Source organism: Lynx rufus, unplaced genomic scaffold (genome assembly GCF_022079265.1).
Source record: "Lynx rufus isolate CCGP_SWC_20201006 ecotype Redwood Valley unplaced genomic scaffold, mLynRuf1.p SCAF_13, whole genome shotgun sequence".
NCBI classification, from domain to species: Eukaryota; Metazoa; Chordata; class Mammalia; order Carnivora; family Felidae; genus Lynx; species Lynx rufus.
Genome location: NW_025814827.1, coordinates 9628014 through 9647528, shown reverse-complemented (window position 1 = coordinate 9647528; position 19515 = coordinate 9628014). Strand labels below are relative to the sequence as shown.

The 19515-nt window shown below is 49.7% G+C and overlaps 1 protein-coding gene across 2 annotated transcripts in view; it reads left to right on the top strand.

Moving 5' to 3' along the window:
- SMAD3 (SMAD family member 3) overlaps positions 1 to 19515 on the top strand; it is a 115630-nt gene that overhangs the window by 10957 nt on the left and 85158 nt on the right. Inside the window, exon 1 of one of the 2 annotated variants that reach the window (XM_047074906.1) lies at positions 7490 to 8072. The exons of the other annotated variant lie outside the window; for it this stretch is intronic. The gene's annotated coding sequence lies outside the window, so the exon portion shown is untranslated. Of the gene's footprint in view, positions 1 to 7489; positions 8073 to 19515 lie in introns of those variants that run through there. 2 annotated transcript variants of the gene reach the window in all.

Here is a 19515-nt window from a genome sequence, read left to right as displayed (position 1 = left end):
GGAGTGATGCCTGGTCTCTCCAAGCGAAGGCCTCGAGACCAGATCTCGGCCTCCCCCTTGGCCTACCCTGTGCCTGGCGCACGGCCTTAGGTGGAATGTCTCCGGACAGTGTTTTTAATTTCTTCATTGATGAGCATCTAGGCCAGCAAGCCTTCCACTCCCCGACCGCACTGCAGTCGGCAAGAATGCCTCAGTTCTGTCCTGCAGACTTACAGAATGTCCTGAGTGTATTAAAAACAGATTCTGTTCCTTAACAAGAGAGCAACATAGTTTATTTAAGTCAGTGTTGTTCATTTCTTTTAGCACCTGGAGCAAGCAGATATCATGGCCATTTAGAGATTGGGTACAACTTCCCTTATCTGGTTAGAGTGGGCTTTTTGTTGCTGCTGCTGTCTGTTTAAGCTTACAGATTTTCAGAAGATAAAGTTTTGAACTGTGGTTCATGGGCCGTTTTTGAGAACACTGCTAGAGACCTGCTTCTGACGGAGGTCAGCGGCAGCGGAGAGCTCTGGATTTATGTTCAGGAGATCCACGTTCAAATCCCTGCTCCCCACCTGCTGCTTCAGTGACGTGGACAGGTCACCTAGCTTCTTTGATCCTTCTTTCCTCATCTGTAAAATGGGAAAAATAATACCTCCCTTAGTAGGATTATTGAACTTATTTGGTTAGATGAGCTATGCATTTAGGACTCCTGGGTGGCTCAGTCGGTTAAGCGTCTGACTCTTGATTTTTGGCTCAGGTCATGATCTCGCAGTCATGAGATGGAACCCTGCGTCGGGCTCCGCACTGAGTGTGGAGCCTGTTTGGGATTTTCTCTCTCCCTCTCTCTCTCTGCCCCTTCCCCTGCTCATGTACTCTCTCTCTCTCTCTCTCTCTCTCTCTCTCTCTCTCTTAATAAATAAATAAACATTTGGATGAGCTATGCATTCAAAGCACTTTGCAGACTGGAAAATATTACAGTGTCACCTGCTATTTCTTTATGAAGCACAGCTCTGTAGTGTTGCTAAAAACCCTTTCTGACAGAGATGGATTAAGGCTTCTGAGTTTACACCCAGATTTTCACAAAGGCATTAGAGAAAAATTATACACGATGCTCAAAATTCAATAGGAATATGAACTCAGGGCGCGCATGCTCTGGGGCCTGGTACCAGAATCTTAGGCTCGCTGTGCCAGCTTGTCAGCTTTGTTGACCTGTGGCCGGTCACCTGAGCCCTCTCACCTGGGGGTGAGACAGCATGAAGTGAGTGCTGACTGTATACCAGACGCTAGCATGGGCCACTGATTGACTAGTTGGTTTTTGTTACCCATCTGTCCTACTCTTAGAAGGATGAGTTACTCATGTTCACAGAGGAGGAGCCTGAGGCTTTGAGGGGTCAGCGGCTGAACAGGAATCTGAACTCCATCTCTGGTTCCTGACCCTGGTTGCCTGCCCCAAGGCTCCCCAGAAGAGGCTATACCATTCTTACCGTTTTCAGCCTCATAAGGTCAGTGAAATTGTGTAAGTAATTTGCTCCACGTCCCATGATGAGAGATGGACTCATCTCTGGACTTGCCTTGGAGTCTCTAGCCCTTCTAGAACCTATGGTGATGCTCTAATTCATTGAACCGACCAGGACACTTCTAAGAGTGAAAAGGAGCAGTGCTATTATTAATTATGGCCAGAAGGTGAGCATAAGCCTGGCATGTCCAGCCAAACCTGGGCAAATAGTAACCCTAAGTCACCCTGCCTCCGTGCCAGTGGCTAATGATACCTGACTAGGTAACGGGAGGATTAGATCAGCCGGTTCGTATGTTACTGCTAAAGGGTCAGGGACTGAGCTGTTTGCTCCTGGTCCAGGTGAAGTGACTTTGCCTGAGATCAGGCAGCAAGTTGGCAACATGATATCCGAAAGCCGGATGAGGCCTCAGAAATAATCTAACACAGTGAAGTTAGCGCTAGAGCTTTCTGAACTGGAGCAGGAGTTAGGGAATGTTTGGCTGTGCGGACGGCTACTCTCCAGCAACAGGAATAGAGGTTAGAGGTCAGAGCGGGGGTGGCTGCGAGGAGATGGTGAGGCATTCACCCGGCTCTAGAATGTCTGCATCCTCTCCAGGCTGTGTCCCTGCAAAACCCAGGAGATGCTCTCAGGCCCAGCACAACCCAGATGACATTTAATGGCCAGGAGCAAGAGACTCCTCCTGTGAGCTGACCTTTCCTGCTCCCCTGTTCCGTTTTAGAGTCCCGGAGGATACCACTGGCTGGTTGTTGGTACAAGTTTAGTGGATAAACCCTCTGCTGAAGAATTTTGGAAGGCATTGAGGAAGGAATTAAAAATAACAGCAAGCATGCCTTTTCTTTCTCTCTGATTGTGGTCAATGCATGGAATGTGCCAGGGCCTCTGTGGAGCACGTGGCCCCAAATAACCCCTCTGCCAGTGGAATTCTGTAGAGAACACGGAAGGGCTAGGAGCCGTCTCACTGCCGCTTTATGTTCTCAGGATTCGTTCCTGCGATCTTCTCTTGCCCTGAATAACTTGTTGGAAGTCTGGAGAGGGACTTGAGTCTTCTGTGCTCTCCAACCAAGCGGCTGTCGTAGGGGAGGCCCTGTCTGATGAGCTCCAAAGAGAGCAGCTGGAGTGACAAAAGTGGACCGGTCACAGGCTGAGAAAAGGGAAGTGTAAATTCAAGCCAAACTTGGCAGCACTTGCTTTGGAGAACTTGAGCTGATACTATGGAGCTCTGGTCGTCATCCTTTGTGGCCACGCCGTGTCTTATAAATAGAACAAGATGCATTCTCATTCCCCCCCCCTGCCCCCTTTCTCTACCCCACAGACACAAGGAGGCATGTGTGTGGGTGAGTATGGGCAGGGAGTATTAATTATTTATGTTCCAGTTCTTCAGAGAGACATCGTGGGAACTGGGCCCTGGGCTCCATGGAGATGACCAGGCCATGTCACGGGTAAGGCTGGAATCTCTTGCTGAGTTCCAGCAGTCCTGATCATGCAGCCCTCTCCTGCCTGGTAGTGCCCTGAGCCCGCTGGCCTTTCCCTCTGTGGTCCATCCTATATTCTGTATTGGGGCCAGACTCACTGCGTGAGGATACTTTTGGCTGCAGGTAACCTAAAACCCAACTAACACCTTCAACGGTGTGGAGGTTTATTATCTCCTCTACTGTGTTTGGAGGCAGGGAGGTTTCGGGCATCAGCAAGGACTTGGGAGCCTTCCGTCTTTCTGCTCTTGCAGCTTCAGCCTGAGGGGTTTTGCCTTCAAGCTTGACTCCTCGTTGGTCCAGCGATGGCCACAGCTGCCGCAGGCATTACCCTCTTTATACATCCAGGGGACAGAAAGGGCTGCTTCTCCTTGGTGGGGCGTGGGGGTGGGGTCTCTTTATCCAGGAAGAGCCTCCTGGAATCTCATTGGCCAATGTTGTGTCGAGTGCAGTCAGGGCAGCGATAATGGATTGCGATAAGCCTCTTGAGGTCAAGGATCCAGGCTATTTCTTTGACACATTACTATACTTAGTGCCTGCTAGGCACTTGGTAAATTTCAATCAATACTTGATTACTGTTTACCTTCTTCTCTGAGTAGATTCCTGAGGGCTTACCTAATGTCTTGCTAATTCGGGAGTTGTGGTGATAAACCATTCAGAGACCAGCTGCCCCCACGGAGTTTATAGTCAAGACAAGACCCAGAAACAATTATGTAACTGTGTTTGGAGCCTCTAGTGGGTGGATTGTTGGCAGTTGGCCAACATGGCAGCTTTGGAAGAGGTGTGAAATTGGGGTTCAGGGAGATAAATGGATGGGTGATTCACAGGGGAGACCCTCGAGGCTTTTGAAGTCTATGCCTGAGGATGACATCTTGTGACCCAAGCCAGGTCTCTTTAAGCAGTTCGGATTTCTGTCTCCACCCCTCCAGTCTTGTTTTCCTGTTGACAAAATGAAGGTAGAAACTTGCCCTTGAGTCTGGAGTGGGGGAAGGGCAGAGAGCTGAGAGCCTCATGCCCCCAGGGGAAATCTTCTACGGGTTCTTGTGGTATTCTACCTACAAAACCATGTGCAATTTAATGGCACGCTTAGTGTCGTTGTGAGTCTCACTGGCTTTGAATCTCCTAGAAACTTTCTCTGAAAGCATATAGATGAAGAAATGAGAACTCTATAGATGTTTAGTGGTTAAAAACAAAGTGCTGGCTGATTTACGTAATTTTTTTGTCGTTTTCTGATGGAACTTTCTGCAGAGATAGAATACCCTGGAGTCTTCCTGCCACAGTGAGCTAATAACTGACTTCAGGTCTGCAAATATGCTTTCATTCCAATTCAGAAAAGACAAAACAAAACAAAACAAAACAAAACAAAACAAAAAACACAGCCTGTCCCAAGGCCTCGTGTTTCATTTTCCTATTGATCTAGACGCTGGGAGAACTTGGGACCCTGGGGGAGCATCTAAAAGCTAATTAAAGATGTTTGCTTGAGGTTTGCCTGTTTTTCTTGCTTGGTTGAGAGAGTTGCAGTTTTTGCTTTTATTGTTAAAAAAAAAAAAAAAGAGAGAAGCCATCGCCACTGCTGATCCAGGAGGTGGTGGCTGGGGGTGTTGCACCCTTCGGTAAACACGTGACATTGTCCTCCTTCCCTCTTCACTCGGTCCCCCACAGAGGCACCTTTGAGCATAGCAAAGCAGCTACTGCAGCTACTTGCCTTGAAAATTCCTGAGTTTCCAGGAGTAGTGGCCAGGTGAGCCTGGGTGTGAAACCCAACTAAGCTGTCCCAGCGTGAGGCTTCTGGTTCTGTTTGATCAGCTCTGGTTCTGAAGTTAATGGCCCGAGCTCCCCACTCACAGAGGGAGAGTCAGCATGTGGGGAGGCCGAGGGCCCGCCTGCCATCCCAGGGGTGCCCCCAACCCTTTGTTTAACCACGGCTGTGGACCAGTGGTCTCAGATGTTTACCATTGCCTGTTTATAAGAGGGAAGTGTGGTCATATTTCTATCTCTTTTGTGGGCTGCACGGTTGCCTTACTGGGGCTCATGTGGGAAGTGGTTACCGTTAGGAGGAGGGTAAAATAACAGTACTCACAAAGGGACTTTGATCCAAGAATCCTTTTGAATGTCATCTTTTGGCCACCATGTTTTTATTTATTTATTTCTTTTTTTTTTGCCTATCGGCCTTCACGTCAGTAATGAGAAAATCCAACCACATAAGTGGGCTTCATGCTCCCCAGTGGGGCTGGATCACAACTGCAGTGCAAACTTCTCCTCTCCCTGGGTTTCACTGTGGGGGTGACCCCCAGCTCTGTGTATCTGCCACAGCCGGAGACCCTCCCCTCCAGCTGCTCTCTGGACATCAGTACCTGAACGTCCCAGGAACACCTGGAATTGACCTTGTGCCTTTCCTTTCCGTCCTCCTCCCACCAACCTACGTTGGTTTACATCTTCCTTCTTATTGAAGCCACAGGTTCAATGAAGTGTTCAATCCTCGAGTAAACAGTCAATTGCGCACGCGGAGGAAATGCCGTCGCGGTGTCCCGTTTCTTCGGTGAGGCGGTGGGTCCCCGGCCACTGCCTGGCAGAGGTTGGCTTTATGAATTCAGGAAGGTCAGCTTGGCTTCTCTGGGGCCTTTGCAGCTACACCGTGAAAAGCTTTGAGAGAATCCCGGGGCTCAAAATCAGCTGTAATATTTCATGACACCTCTCTGTCCTCTCCCCCTTGGCTTCTTGCCTTTTGCTGTTTTCTTGATGCACATGTTTTCCTAGGGGACACATCTAACTTTTCCTCTGATGCTCTACCTTCAGAGGTGGCTCATTCCTTAATGACCTTATTTAATTCAATCATAGGCGTTGTTTAACCCCCCCTCCCCCCACCCAGGTATTTACTGAGCATCTTTACTTGGTGGTGGACCAGACATCATGGCCCAGGAGTTGTGAATGCATTGTTGGTTTGGACAGCCATACATCCTTCTGCCTTCCTGAAACTTCCAGGCTTGTGGTGGAATGAGGCCCACCTGATGAGAATCTAGCCCTTGTTCCCCCGCCAGGGGAAATCAATCTGCAGGCAAAGAGGAATTCTTATTTAGCCTGAAGCACACGCTTCCTGCGCTTCTAAGGCACCGGCTGCATTCCAGTCCTGGTGCCATAAAAATACAGGAAGGAAGGGAAACGTGTTCACAGGTTGGTTAGAGATTTTAAACCGACAATCAACTCTCTCTTGTCCACAAGAAACCAGAATCTGCCCCTGGCTTTCGGTCTCTCAGGCCTATAGCTCAACAGAGTGCCCTTTCAAAACTGGGGTAGATTCTCTTTGCTAATGGCTTTTTCCATGAACCTCAGCCAGCAAGTATATTCTTTGAGGATTACAGTTTGACCGGCACACTCAGGAAGCTGTAAAGAGAAGCATCATTTTGTCTTTAAGCTGTTTTAAGGCCACTGAGGCTTGGAACCTTCCAGAGATTAATTGGAGAATGGTGTCTGAAAGCATACGATAAGTTGGCAACGACCATTCCTTTGACGTGCTGTCAGGAGAGGGAACGAGAGGCAGAAGGCCTGAGTCCTAGCCTGGTGAACCAGCTTTGTGACTTTGGGTGAGTCACTTTACTACCCCGGGCCCCTGGTTTCCTCCTTTACAGACCAAAGGCGTTGGCTTACCAGGATTTTAAAGTTTCTTCCACTGTAAAAATTCTAGTTCTTGAGCTTGCATTCAAAGAAATGACTGGCTCTGTTACTCATTCAGATAGTTTCGGGATCACTGTACAATCACTGTGGGGGCTAGGGGTTGGGGCCCCCAGAAAACAGAACGGAAAGCGCTTTGAGGTGCAAGGTGAGCTGTGGTGGCTGGGACTCCTGCTTCATAACGATTCACATTCGGTTGTCAGGCTCGCCATGGAAGGTTCTCAATCTTGACTCTTTAGAAAAATTCTGGTGTCCAGACCACACCTCAGACCAAGGAATTCAGCCTGTCTGCAGGTGGGGCCTGGGAATCTGTATTTTAAAGCTCTCCTGGCAATTGCGCTATTTAGCCAGGATGGAGAATGAAGCCCTGGATCTTATGTAAAGCTATGGTTCAGTGGCACTGGCATCTGTTCTGGGGTGGGGTGGGGGCGGGGAGTGACAGTGGCTGCTTAAAAATAAATAAAAAGTGCGGGCGCTCAGACAGAAAAGTTCTAGATTCTAAAAGCATGTTGCTTTGGCGATCACAGCTGCCCCCTGCCCTGAGGTTTAGAGCTCCAGTTCTCTCCTATCTCTGGGTCAGTGGTTTCTCCCCATCTCTCAAGCAGTGGAACCATCTGTAGTTGGTTATTTCTGCTCAGGAAACTCCGAGTACTAAGTGGGGGGTGGAGCCAGGGTAGGTGTGGAGCAGGAATGGATTAAACAGGCCATTACCCACACCCACACCTTTTTTTTTTTTTTTTTTTTTTGAGAAACCGAGTCAGAAGCCTCAGCCATCGCTGGCGTACCTTTATGTCAGATCCTTCCAATGCCTTGGCGGACTGCAGGGGCTATGGAAGCATCTATGCTCTTCCTGTGCTTTGGTGAACGTGGCCCTGCCCGTGGTTGAAAGCGTCTGCTACTTCCTCAGCTGTAGCGTTTAAAACCTCCCCCGTTTGTGCCCAGCTGGTGGTGGTTTCCTGCAGGGAATCCATCCCTACGGCTATGAAATCTGATGGGGCACAGTTGTCCGGGTTATTTTTTAATGAAGAGGCCAAAATGGGGAAGGACAGCTGATTCGAATCTCTTTCAGATGGTGGTTAAAGGAAGGCGAGGCTGAATGCTTCAGTTGCTGCAAAATTAGCTGCAGGAGAAAGGAGAACTTGTCAGTTGTGATCAACTCCAAAGAGTTTCACAGACCAAGGGCGGGGGGGCTGTTCCAGGAGCTTTTACAATGACAAGGTTTGAGATGCAGGTGTAGACACACATGCCAGACGTAGGTTGGTGTTTTTGAGATGAGTGAGGAAGGCATCAGTCAACAAATACTTAGGGAGCTGAGCAAGACATCCAGAGAAATGGGAAATACGGCCCCTGTCTCCAAAGAGCATACACTCTCACTGGGGCTTGATACATAAGTATGAGGTGTGGTAGTGAAGGCCTTCTCTGCTGTGGACACGTGGTGAGTACCTGGGGGTGCCGAGGGAGAGGCAATGGAGGGTGGGGTGGGACGGATGCATCAAAGAATGTGGGTCTGAGCTAGTGAAAGGGAGATACCCCACTATTGGGCGATGTCCTCCTTCCAACATGGTGTCGATGGTTTGCGGGGGGGGGGGCAGCCTTGGTGGGCACCCCATTGCTAGCAGGAATGACTCTATGTTCTTGCCCTCATCGACATTGCTTTCAGGAGTACGTTTTCCCTTAGTTTCCACGTACCCACCTGAATTTTTGGCATAGTTTCAGTTGGAAAGTCTTTTCTGCTGGGCCCAGAAATAACCGTGTAATAGGATTGTTCTTGGTTCCAGCAGCCCCCTGGCACCCTCTCAGTGGTGGCTGCATTTCGGGCGTGGATGGGAATGATTATTTGTGCATCAGGAAACTCAAGTTTGTCCTGTGAGCGAATTGTGTGATTGTCAGTAAATGCAGGACTGGCTTTGTTAAGCCCTGGCCGTGGCCAAGGCTGTTATTTCTCTGTGGGTAATTATTCCAGGCTTTCACGGTCACGAGCTGAGTGTAATCGGGGGCAGATAAGAAAGTTATATATAGAGCAAAGTACATATTTCTTAAGGCGGGTGGCGGAGGCATTATATATGTGTGTGTGTGTGTGTGTGTGTGTGTGTGTGTGTGTGTTTAAAAAAAGACCTATATTTTCTGGGCAGCAGAATTTAAGTTTCCAGTAAACATCTCCCTCCCTCGTTACTTCACCTTTTAATTTTGTGTTTATGGTCTCTGTGCTTTGAAATTGTTTGGCCGTGAGGGCAGCCTGAAACAGGCAGAACGGGCCAGGCCCTTTGGAAGCCATGGTTTAGGTCAGAGTTCTTAGAGTCACTCTTACCAGCTGACTGGCAGCTCAGATGTGATTACTCGAGCTCATCTGGAATAAAAATAGAAACCTTGAGCCTGGGAGGGGGTGGGGATATACATTTATGCATTTATTCCCCCATTACCACCTTTATTGCAGGAAGAATCATCTGTGTGTACTTCTGGGCTGGGGTTGGTTGTTTTTTTTCCCTCTGTTCCCCCATTTGCCCATGGGGATGCCTCTGCTCTGGAAATGAGAAGCTTGCAGAGCCCCAAGCCTGGAACTAACCCTTGGCTGGACACACACGAGGTTCAGCGGCTGCGGAGTGGAAACCACCTCTCCCGGGAGATTTGGTGGGGCGCAGCGTTGTTGTCGGCTGAGGAAGAACAGGGAAGAGAGGAAGGGGGGCAGGAGAAGCAGAGGAGAACCCCCCCCCCCCCAAAAACAGCACGGCTGGCCACGGCTGTGTGGTAGCAGAAGCGGCCGAGGAGACGTGGTGGTGTTTTGCTGCCTTTTCATACCACTTTCTGTTCGGTGCTGCTGGGAAGACCATTTCAGAAGTTCTCCCCCCCTGTCCCCCCCAACGGAGGGAGCAGCGGCTCTGGGGTGAGGAGGGAAGCAGCTTCTGTGACAGTCTGCACCTGCGAGCAGGTGGCGTGGCCAGGGCTGACCTCAGGCCTTTGTCAGCACCACCTTGCTCTGGATGAAGAGAGCCCAGGGAACCGAGAAGGGAGGGCCCTTCCCTGGGGACCCTCAGCACCTGACCTGCACAGTTCCCAGGAGACCCCAAATAAAGCATTTGACCTAAAGCGAGCAGTGCTGGGTGTGAGTGCACCCAACAATTTTCTTGTGCAAAGTGGGCTTTTTTTTTTTCTTGGCTGTGGGGGAGGTGGCTGCTTTCGCCCGTAGTTTTTTTTTTTTTTTTTAAATGTTTTATTTTTGAGAGACAGAGTGCAAGTGGGGGAGGGGCCAAGAGAGAGGGAGACCCAGAATCTGAAGCAGGCTCCAGGCTCTGAGCTGCCAGCACAGACCCCGATGTGGGGCTCCAACTCGTGAACCTTGAGATCGTGAGCGGAAGTCAGACGCTTAGCTGGCCAGGCCACCCAGGCACCCCCTGGGTTGTAGTTATGAAGAAGCCAGGCCACTAGAAGATCCCGGAGGGATGAGAGCTGCCCCAACAATCTGACCTTGCCCCCTCCCCTCCTCTCAGCTCTCTTCTGGATCATTGCTTGCTGGGTTGTCCTCCCCCCCCCCCCCCCCAATAAATAATCCTTTTGCCATTTTCTTTTCCCTCGGAGCTTCTTGGTGGTTTTGAATAGCAGGAAAACTAGCCAAGTTTTCTTCTGCCTATGACATTCCTCATTGTCAACCTTATGGTGGGATGACAGCATACTTCTATAGCTTGCCGGGCAACTTCCCATTGTACCTTCTGGAAGCAGCCTGGGGTGGAGACAGGGCAGGCAGCCTTATCCCTATTTTGTAGGTGACCAGGGACAATTTCTTGGTTAGTGGACGAGCGGGGACTGAGGCTATTCCTCTAGTCTTTGCAGAGTAGCTCTTTGCACTCTGTTGCCTCAACGATAAAGGTACATGTATGTGTTCTCAGTAGATCCCGCACAAGATAATGGATTCTTTTCCAGCTGCTGCCCCTAGGAAGGGGAAACCACCACCACGACCTGTCCTATGTACACTACGTTACAGTGTGCAAGGCATGTTCACGCACATGATTTCGTTTCACCTCCGTGACAGTCCTAGAAAGTCAATGCTGGTGTAGATGAGCAAATGGAGACCCGGAGGTGCTAAGTGACTTGGCCCGGGGCACCAGCCAGCAAGCGGCCCTGGTGTGGTAAGTGGTTGGCACCGGCTGAATGCCATGGAGGGGGAAGCGAGAGTCGAGTGGGTGGTATGTAACTAGAGATTGGAGGCACTGGGTTTTGCTTTTCATGCCTCAGAAGCTGTGCAGGGTTCTGGTTCCTGAGAGTTATCCTCTCTGAGAGGGCCTGCCCGCATATGCCCTGCCCTGCGTGGGAGCCTAGACCGTGTGTGAGGAAGAGGCACACCCAGGTCAAGTGAAGGGCCCCTGAAGGAGTGGTGACAGGCCGCGTGGACGCAGGTGGAATCGGGGTTCACCCTGCCAAGGGCAGGGCATTCCTGTTCCAAGAGGTGAACTTTGACAAGGCATGTCCATTAATATGGCAGTTTGAATCATGGCGCCTCTCCTGGGGTGGCAGGAAGATCACGGGCTCTGGAGTCTGACCGATGGGTTGAAAATCCCAACTCTTCTACTTCATAGCTGTGGGTTTTTAGGACAGTCACTTCAACACTTCGAACCTCAACTTGGGGATACTCTACATGTCCTTCAGAAGCTTGTGTACCTGGGGCATCTGGGTGGCTCAGTCGGTTAAGCGTCTGACTCTTGATTTCAGGTCATGATCTTCCGGTTCGTGAGATGGAGCCCCGCATCGGGCTTTGTGCTGACAGCATAGGGCCTGTTTGGGATATTCTCTCTCTATATATATATAAACAAATATTTTAAAAAAAAACCCAAAAACTTCATCTCTGCCATACTATGGGTCATATGACAGTTACTCCCCTGGTCAGAAGTGACTTGACAGGTTCTCATTGACAGATGGGGAAACTGAGGCCCTGAATGGTGTGATGACTGGCCCAGGATCGGAGTCCATTAGTGACAAAGCCACAGCTAGGACCAGATTTCGTGATCCCAGACCCAGGTGTTCTGTTTGTTTGCTCTCTTGTGTTTTGCATGAATCTGGGGGGTAGTTTTCCTTAATAGTTTACACCCTGACGAGTAGCCATCTCCCTGAGTAAGTTAGTTGTCTTCTAAGGTAAAGTCTGTTAACACCCGTGAAAGAACGTGCGAGGCCTCTGAGGTCACCTTCTTGGGGGAGAGGAGCATGGGTGAGAGATGGGGGCACTTTCTTATACTTGTCTGATGTGAGCCATTGTCCACTGAATCCCAGTTTTCCATGTGTGCAGGATGGGAAGCATGGTTGAGACTCTGAGATGCTCCGCTCAGGGCTTTGGAGTAGACTTAGGTTTCTTTAAAGCCCTCGATGCTCCTCTCAACTGCATTCCCCACCCCAGTTCTCTGGGGCTTTAAATCCTCTTTGGCTTGGGGTTGGAAGTAGCTCATTATACTGGTAAGCCTCTGGTCCATTTTGTGCAGTGTTGTTAGGCTAAAATATTGTAAACAGACCAAGAAACTGTGCTTCATCCAAGGCCAAGACCCTCTTTCCCCACTTGAGCGTTTGAGTTTCTGCTGCAGTGTTCAGTCTTGGGCTCAGTGAGGGAGACTGTTCGTTCCGGTGCAGGAATCCAGCATGGTTTCTTGTATTGTTGCCATCTGGTTTCATGGGGTCTATTGCTTTTGATTTTCCTCTCCCTCTTGGGAGCAAAAAAACCCCAACGTGGTGTAAAAATAAGATCCCCCATCACCTCCCAAGTACCCCGGGTGCACACACACATTGCTGCCATGCTTCTAGGTGGATGTGGCTGAGCAGAATCCCCTTACTGTTTTGAGCCTCCTCCTTTATTAGTCCTGTTCCCCTGTTGGTCTCAGTAGGGGCCCCCCGTCTCCTCTGAAGGGATTTCCCAGTGGGTTCCAGGCCAGAGCCTGACCTGGGATGGGAGCTGCCCCCACGGTGACAAGGACTGAATGTGTTTTGAGGTGTTACCCAGGGACCTGTCTTGCCACAGAGGCTGGTGATCAGTGTCGTGGTGCTACGGTATGTGACCTCTTCAACCAGCGAGTCAATTATTTACCTCCAGATAAACACCAGCACTTTCAGGGAGGAACTGCTGCTTTCATCGTGGCTGTGGCTGTGGTTTCTCCAAATTAAGGTGTTTTTATACATGAAAGTACAGGGATTGGTTTCCTTAGATTTGTTTGTCATGGATGCATAGCTCCCCACTTTTTCCTCCTTGAGACTCACCTGGTTTTCTCTTAAATTATATGCTTGGTATCAGCTTTATATATTAATAATAAATGACCAACACTCTGCTAATATTTTTGGGGGGAAAAAACCCTTTCACATTCTTCATTTTTTCATATTTTCTCGAATTGTCCATTTGTAGAAGTGTTTGTAGGTGGCTGTCATCAGAATGTATCAGTCCGTCAAACCAGGAAAGCAGAATTCCATCCAGTATTTACCACAGGGAATTTAATATGGGGCCTTGGTTACATAGGCGAGAAAGGAGCCGAGAAGCCAAACATGGGAAGGGGAGATGACCCAGAGCCTAGTGGCAGGAAGCCACTGCCACCTGTAGGCTGGAGGGACAAAGGGAAAAGGTAGTGTTCTCAAAGCCCAGGGTCAGGGTCACTGGTGGCTTACCTAGAGCAGATGCAGCCGCCTCTAGAAGTGCCTGCCCCAGATGAGGGGAGAGGGGAGAAATGTCCTGGCCCCTCCCCTCCTCCCGTCCTCCAGTCTCCCGAGTTCCTGCTGTTGTCCAGACCCTAACCAGTGCCCCTGATGTGGGGCCTGGAACTTCAGGGGTCAGCCCTGGAGGATATGGACCAGAATACCAGAGGATGGGGTGCCTGGGTGGCGCAGTCGGTTAAGCGTCCGACTTCAGCCAGGTCACGATCTCGCGGTCCGGGAGTTCGAGCCCCGCGTCAGGCTCTGGGCTGATGGCTCAGAGCCTGGAGCCTGTTTCCGATTCTGTGTCTCCCTCTCTCTCTGCCCCTCCCCCGTTCATGCTCTGTCTCTCTCTGTCCCAAAAATAAATAAACGTTGAAAAAAAAATTAAAAAAAAAAAAAAAGAATACCAGAGGATGAGAAATGGATCAAAGGGCAGACAGGATCCAGACCAGCCCTGGGTACAAGCTGCCTCTTCTAATTTAATACGGTCAGAAGCCTTTTCCCATGTTTTCACATGGTCTTCATGATTATGCATGTTAACTCAAGTGGATGTACCATTGTTAGCCTACCCATTCCCCGGCTGTTGAGTGAGTGTTTAAAATCATGATAGATCAGCAGTTCTCAAACTGTGGGCCCCGACCAGTATCCGCATCACCAGGCAGCTTGCTGGAAATGCAATCTCGGGCCCCACCCCAGACCTCCTGAATCAGAAACTCTGTGGGTGGCCCAGAAATCTGTGCTTTAAAAGCCCTCAGGGGGATGCTGATGCCCATTATTAGCTTGAGAACCACTGTCACAGGTGGTACCACACCTCGTTGAAAGTGGGGACAGGATGCTGAGGGTGCTGGTGGTCGGATCTCTTTATCCAGAGCAATGTGGTGTAGCAGAAAAGGCACAAGACTCCAGAGCTGTGTACTTCTGGGGTCAAGCCTCACCCTTGCCCTTAACCTCCTTGTGGCTCTTTCCTCTTTTGTTCAACAGCTAAAAATATCAAACCATAGTAGTGGTGTGAGAATTAAGTGAAATAACGGGCATGATGTTCCCTATAGGTTGGGTCTTCTGGAGCTTTGCAGGAGGAAGTGTGGCAATAGCCTCCAGCTTCTGCACCATAGAAAATTGGCCCTGGTACCAGTACTTGAGGTGTGTGGTCTGAAAGTCCGTGATAAGCCCTTAGGAAGCTGATGAGCAAGCTTTAAGTCTGTAGGCATCTTAGACTGAGACTTGCATGTTTGGAGTCAAGCTTCCCTCCCCCACCCCATTTTTATGTGTTCTAACCTGACCCTGTGCTTACCACTTCTTGTCACTCTTGTCTAGCCACTGGGTGGATTGGGAAGACCACAGACCAGGACCCCTGGCTTTCTGTGCTGGCTGTGTGTTCCTGGGCAGATCACTTAACCTTTCTTATCTGTAAAACCTCTACCTTGCCTCTCTGGATGACCATGGTGTAGACCAGGTGGGCCAACGGACATGAAGTCTGCCTTGAACCTTAGTGGGCCCTACGCATGGAGAGCCTCCAGGGTCTCCTCCCCTTCTAGTCCTGATGCCGGAAGTGCTAAATCTGAGTTTGTCAGTGAGAGCAGGCATCTGGGCACCCCATCGCCCTGTAGTGACCTGTAGGCAGGCATGAGACCCGGGGTCTTCCTCATATCTTTCTCTTGTACTCCTCCCATAACCCTACCAAGTAGGGAGTCTCATGAGAATGACCAAACTCCGATAGCTTAAGCAGAAGGATGTGAGTGGACCCGTGAGGGGTCAGAGGCCCACTCTGCCTCAAAGCCATCCATGGAATTGCTACTGCTAAGAAGGGAAAGAGGAACAGGGTGAGAGCTCCTGCTGATGTACGGTGATCCATTGGGTCCACAAGTACTGTGTGTGGGTGGAATAGACAAGCCAGTTGGAGCTGGTTGGGAGGCTGGTTACCTGGAAGAAGCTAAGGCAGCCAGACCTGTCCAGCTTCCTGCCTCTGGTAGCACCCAAGAGAAGCCTCTTGGACCAGCAGGGGGACCAGCCACGACCCCACAGGCGGGTTTTGGTGCCTTCCTCATTTAATGGCGAAGGAAGCTAAGGCTCAGAGGCCTCAAATGATTTACCTGAGGTTTAAAAAGGCAAGAAATTTGAGCCCAGATCATGTGGTTTCCGGTCCAGGGCTCTTTGCGTGACACCAGTGTGCTTCCAAGAGCTGGGCGTGGCCAGCACGTTTCCAAACCCTTTCCTACTCATTCTGTGGGAGGGCCTCCAGGCGGGCAGGAGGACAGAGTGGCTGGCTTGGGGGGGTGGGGGTGGTCCTCGCTATGAAGGGCCCAGCAAAGTCAGCCTGAGCCCTGGGTAGGTCAGAAGATGTGCCACCCTCCAGGCAACAAATGTTCACCTACGGTGTGGACTGCAAAACTGGAAGTGACCTCGAGATGGGAAGTGAAGCCCCTGGGAGGAGAGCCTAGGTTGCTCCCATTCAGCCTGCATTTGGGGGGTGAGCAGGTGCCATCATCCCACCCGGCGGCTACCCCTCCCCCCCTCCCAGGGCAGGACAGAGGGCATTTACCTGGCTGCCCTCTAAGGTAGACTCAGCACAAAACAATCTTATTGTTCAAGCCCTGCTCAAAATTGCTACCCTGCGGAGAAGGCTGCGGCAGGGCAGGGTGGGGCGTGATAACATGGAACTCTGGGCCTGCTGGGGCAGGTCTTAATGACTGTAAATAACTGTGGTGGAGGCCGGACCTGAGCTTTTTAACTCAATAAGTATACGTTATTTCTAATGTAGCCAGGGACGTTCTGGGAATCATAATTACCTGAGATCTGCTTTGCAGGCACTTAGGGAAGGCACATGGGGCCTGTGCTAACGTAGGTAAGGATGTGGCCACATACGCCGAACAGGTGTCTCGAAGAAGCCTTTGCGTTAATTCTTTATTTAAACCCTTGGCAGGCGGCTGCTGACTTGATATACCAGAGCTTGTTGGAATCAGAGTTGTTTTTTTTCTTTCCTTTCCTGGACTTAAATGCCCTTGAGTTATGGGGCGCCTGGGTGGCGCAGTCGGTTAAGCGTCCGACTTCAGCCAGGTCACGATCTCGCGGTCCGGGAGTTCGAGCCCCGCGTCAGGCTCTGGGCTGATGGCTCAGAGCCTGGAGCCTGTTTCCGATTCTGTGTCTCCCTCTCTCTCTGCCCCTCCCCCATTCATGCTCTGTCTCTCTCTGTCCCAAAAATAAATAAACGTTGAAAAAAAAATTAAAAAAAAAAATGCACTTGAGTTTTAAGCCACTTCCGTGAACCTCTGGGTAGCTGACAGGGCTGCGTTGGGGGCGGGGGGTTGGGGGACGGTGTTTCAAAAACTCTTCTGTATGTCTCTTCGACTCCCAGCATACTTCACTCGTGATGCTTCTAGTTGCCGTGTGTGCACGCACACGCAATTTCCCCACACTGAGCAATTCTCAGATTCGTTGGAAACCGGCTGAATGTCTTCCCTGCAGTTTAATTCTATCCAGACACTGTCTACCTGGGGGATAGCATCAGATGCTGCAGGTTAACAGCTCAGTCCCAAAAGAGTGCCCCCATCCCCACCCCGCCATTCAGATGCCCGTCTGAGTCCTGTTATAATCTATGGGCTATTGATCAGCGGTTCAATTAATTTGCCAGAGTGACTTAGAAAACTCAGGAAAACATTTTACTGGTTTATAAAAGGATACAAGTCAGGAACAGCCAGATGGAAGAGATGCCCAGGGCAAGATATGTGGGAGTGGGCTCTGAGCCTGCGTGTTTTGTCAGTGCTCTCTGAACCCCATCCGTTCGGGATGTTGTGTTGACGTCATTATTAAGGCACGATTAAGTCATTGGCCATCAGTGATTGAACTCCATCTTTAGCCCTTCTCCTGTTCCCAGAGGTGGGGGTGGAGGTGGGGAGCTGTGGCTGAAAGTTCCAACCTTCTAATCACATGGTTGGTTTCCCTGGTACCCAGGTGTCCCTCCTTAGGAACTTAAGTCCCCTCACTTACAGAAACCCAGTTGTAGTTGAAAGGGGCTCATTATGAGTAACAAAAGATACTCCTGTCACCTTCACTGCTCTGGAACTGTTTCAGAAATTATAACAAAAGATGCCCTTATGGCTCTCCTCTATGAAATTACAAGGATTTCAGGAGCTCTGTGCCAGGAATGGTGGACAAAGACCAAATACATATTATAAATCACAATATCACAAGGAGCCTCAGTGGGGTGGTGACAGGTCCAGAAAGGTCAGCCTGAGCCGAGTGGATGGACAGGTCTTAGGCAAGTCCCCTCTCTTCTTTGAGTCTCAGTTTTTCCAGCAGTAAAAGGGTGATAATGATACCTGTCTCTCAGGGTTGTTAGGAGCTTGAGTTAATGCACGTACAAAGCTTAGCTCAGCATTTGTCACCTTGCTAAGAGCTGGGAAATGGTCTCTTCTTTCCTTCCTTTGGTGTTGACCGGATAAAAACGTGGCTGGTTGCTCACCCAACGTGCTATACCATGTTGACAAAGGAACTGTCACACAGTGTGGCAGCCCCAGAAAGGTGAAAAACTGCCCGTGAAGTTTCTCAGCCCATCAGGTACTGAGGTAGATGAACATTTTAACCCAGACCACTTTTATCTTTCAATATTGAAGCCCGGAACCAACACAGGGCCTCTGGATGTGGGGACTTGAGCTAATTTGGCTTTAGACCAAGCAGCCCGCCAAGAGCTGTGGGAGCGTCTTGAGCCTGTCCTTGACACAGGTGTGGCTGGCATCAGGGCCAGCTTCATGGGCACACTGAGTGTGCAGTCACACACAGTCCCACGCTCAGGAGGGCCCTGTGCTTGGTTCAGTATCTGTTGTCAGCATCTTAAATTCTTGTTTTTCTCTGAGCTAGGGTCTTGTAAGTGAAGTCCAATCAGATGGTGGAGCATGAGCTTGAGTAGAAGAGAGATGCATGCACGTTGTTTCTTTTCTCTTTTCTTTTTTTCTTTTCAAGATTATTTTTTGAGAGCAAGCACAAGCAGGGGAGGGGCACAGAGAAAGAGAATCCCAAGCAGGCTCTACACTGTCAGCACAGAGCCTGATGTGATGCTTGAACCCACGAACTGTGAGATGATGACCTGAGCCAAAACCGAGTTGGACGCTTAACCAACTGAGCCATCCAGTCGCCCCCATTGTTGCTTTCTGCCCTGACAGGCCCGATGTTTTCCCTTTGAACCAGAACTTGTTTAGTTGCAGAGAGAAGGCCATGCCATCCTAAGAAACATTAACGACCAAGAAATCCTATCTTCCACCTTCTTACTTGTGTTACTTCCCCATACCAGCCAACCACTCACACTGAAAATGATGACCTAGAAAAAGAAAGCTAAGGCCACCAGCCCACAGTGGCCATTCCTTTCAGCCCTTCCTTACTCATCGGTAAGCAGAAGGTTGAGTGTTGGTAGGATGTGTACATATGAAGAAGTGAAGTAAAAACAGTTGAGTTAGTTTTATGCAGTGTCGCCATTGTTCTGGTAAAGTCACAGTGTATCTGTGTGTCCAAGCCATGAAATACAGATTGTGTAAGTTCAGTGATTTCACATCTTAGTTAAAATGCTCTTTCTTATGTTTGTATTTAAAACTGCATTGCATAGCATAAACATGAGTGGTAAAACTCGTGCTAATAATTTAAACTTTAACTTTTTTTAGAAGGATATTAAATAGCAAATTTGAAAAATGCCCTAACAAGCCAAGAGAGAGGCTCTGGAAGGAAAAGAAAAAGTTTTCCGTTTTGATACCATTATTGGTATCTTTTTCTTGCTTTTTGTCCAAGGGGCTCCACATTTTTATTTTGCCCTGGGCCCCACATATTCTGTAACCCACTCTGGCTGGCATCCTGGGGCTGGCGGTCTCAAGCTCGTCTTGCACACGCAGGCCCTTTGCTAGATCTTTGGTCTTCTCATACTATCTTCTGGGTCACAGAGCCAAGAAACAACATATAGACAAGTGAGCATTGACACTTGCTCTGAAGATTCTAGGCTGTTCAGGTTTTGCTGGGTCTGTTGATAGGGACCACAGTTGAGGAATTTCAGAGGCTACATGCACAGTCTTGGTGGTGGTACTTTGGGGCCTACTGTGCATTCACTCTTGGGAAATTTTGAGCTGCTAGGTGTTAGAGGCATGAACAAGAAGTGGGCTGAGAGAGGCTTCTGGTAGGATCCAGCTCTGTCTTGGTCTCCTTGGGTAGGTCATGTCTTCCTGGATCTGTTTCTTCACCAGGTGATT